A 2500-nucleotide genomic window follows, 5' to 3' on the forward strand; every position below is an offset into this window, starting at 1 on the left:
TGGGACGGTGAAGGAGGAGAGGGATGAGAAGAGCGGGAAAGAGAAGAGGAAGAGGAAGAGTCAGAGAATGGGAAGAAAATAAAGAGAGGGGAGTGGAGAAATGCGCAACAGCATAACAAGGAAGGCGAACATAGAAAGAGATGTGGGAGAGGAGGGAAGAAAAGTGATAGGAAGAAAAGAGGGGAATGAAAGGATGTTAAAGGTGTACTGTGTAGCATCATGGTGGCCTGAGTATGCATTTCAACTGTGCTGCTCATTGAAACTGTGCTGTTTATTGCCAGATTTAATCTTTTCATGAATATTTACTCAATAATAAACAAATATTTACTAGTGTGACCAAAGTGTTTTGCAGCTGAAAATGTCTGTACATTCAAAATGGCGTACCATAGAGAAGATCCCCCTTTTAGTGTACGAAAAGTGCAACTTTTCCAGTCATAATGAAAGCTTAAAATGTGATGGTGAAGGTAAGTATTTGTGGAAAATGTAACATTTCTGAGTGGGCAACATGACTTCTGGAAATAAACTACTCAAAATATTACACAGTGCACCTTTGAAGAACAGGGAGGGTGAAAGGAAGTCGCTGGCAACAGACACAGGGGTCAGGTAGTTCTGAAGCAGTGCATGAAAGTCTGGCATGGAAGGAGGTATAGAAACAGTGGGAGAGAGAGGCATATATAGGAAAGAGAGGAAAGGAAAGGAAAGGAAATGAGGGAGCAGAGGGGTGGTGAGCTGCTAGCAACAGAGTCAGGGTCAGGTGGTTGGGCTCTCTTTTGATTTTCCTTCCCCTCGTCTGTCTGCTTCATTTCTCTCTGTTGGGAGCCTGTGATGGACAGCTACATGCAGTGCAGTGCCGTGTAGCGCGCACAGACTAACGCGAACACACACTAACGCGGCGAACACACACTGACGCGAACACACACTGACGCGAGCACACACTGACATGCGCACACATACTAGCGCGTACACACAGACAGACACACACACAGACTAGCACCATCATCACACAGAAGTAGACACACATGTGCACACAGACATATACACACGCTAACACACACACACCAACACACACACGCTAACACACACACACACGCTAACACACACACACACGCTAACACACACTCGCACACACACACTAACACGCACACACGCTCTGTCTCTCGTCCGCACGTGCTCTGGCTCACATACACACACGATTTGACTCTATTCTTATTTATTGTCAATCACTGTTACACACACACACCCTCACACACACACCTCTCACACACGCCTCTCTCTCGTGTGAGTTTGGACTCACACTGTGTCTGTCAGGCTTTCTTTTCGATGAGAGACATTTCCACAAGTGACACTTTCTGTGAATAACTCTGACCACACACACACACACACACACACACACACACACACACACACACACGCTGTGACCCGGCCAATTAATCTGAACATTGTTGGAAAGTTTCTGAAGTGTGAGTGTGTGAGTGTTTGAGTGTGTCTCTTAGCGTTTGTCTATGTCTGTGTGCCTGTGTGCACAGTCTTTGCTCTTTTTAAAGTGCAGTGAGAGATTTAGAGGTCTGCAGCACCAAGATGCACTTTGAAGCCTCAGCATGGAGCACTGACAAGCCATCTGCCTCCTTCATTTCTTCTCTCTTTCTCTTTCTCTCTTTCTCTCTCTCTCTCTCTCTCTCTCTCTCTCTCTCTCTCTCTCTCTCTCTCTCTCTCTCTCTCTCTCTCTCTCTCTATCTCTCTCTCTCTCTCTCTCTCTCTCTCTCTCTCTATCTATTTATCTGACTGTCAGTACATCCTTCTCTCTGCAGGGGCCTCATTTGATAGGCCATATCTTCACCAACTACAGTCATCAGTTAAATGGACAGGGGGTGCTAAGAGAATACAATCTGTTGCAGAATACGATTTGTTAAAATGGATTAAAATGTTGCAGATGAATAAAAACAAAAGCGTGTATTGAACATGCAAAGCGCATACACATACAGGTACATGTACATGCACTCAAACTCGCACATAGACACACATGCATGTACACCACTAATTCAATTTGAAGCGGTCCACTAGGAAAGACATGTGTAGATTGTTTCTTTATTCATTTTGATTGCTTCTTTTCATAATTTGTCATCTGTTGGGATTTTTTATTTTTATATATTTATTTTTTCTTCTCCTGATTTTCTGCCAGACAATTTGACTGATTGGTTTTCACTGATGTGCAGATGCATCTTGATATGCTTTCTGATGTTTTTTTCAAGGCGTCTTGATTGCCCATTTGGTTTTGCTTTGATAAGTTGATTGGCACGGTCACGGTGGCGATTTGATGCCGTTGCCATGGAGATTTGAACCGTGGGAAGGCGTCCAATTAAAAACACAGATGGTCGTGGTTTTCCCCAAATACGTTTTGATTTCCCTCGGTTGGGTTCTTTCCATGTTCGAGTCCCAACGGCGTAATCCCTGTGGCATGGTACACTTGTGGCCATATTCACATCCTGCTAGTGAGTGAAGT

At 44.3% G+C, this 2500-nt stretch overlaps 1 protein-coding gene across 1 annotated transcript in view; it reads left to right on the plus strand.

Annotated features, from left to right (window-relative positions):
• The window catches only part of pcxa (pyruvate carboxylase a), a 300166-nt gene that overhangs the window by 134723 nt on the left and 162943 nt on the right, over positions 1-2500 (plus strand). The window lies entirely within an intron of this gene.

The sequence above is a fragment of the Engraulis encrasicolus genome, chromosome 7 (genome assembly GCF_034702125.1).
Source record: "Engraulis encrasicolus isolate BLACKSEA-1 chromosome 7, IST_EnEncr_1.0, whole genome shotgun sequence".
Lineage (NCBI taxonomy): Eukaryota > Metazoa > Chordata > Actinopteri > Clupeiformes > Engraulidae > Engraulis > Engraulis encrasicolus.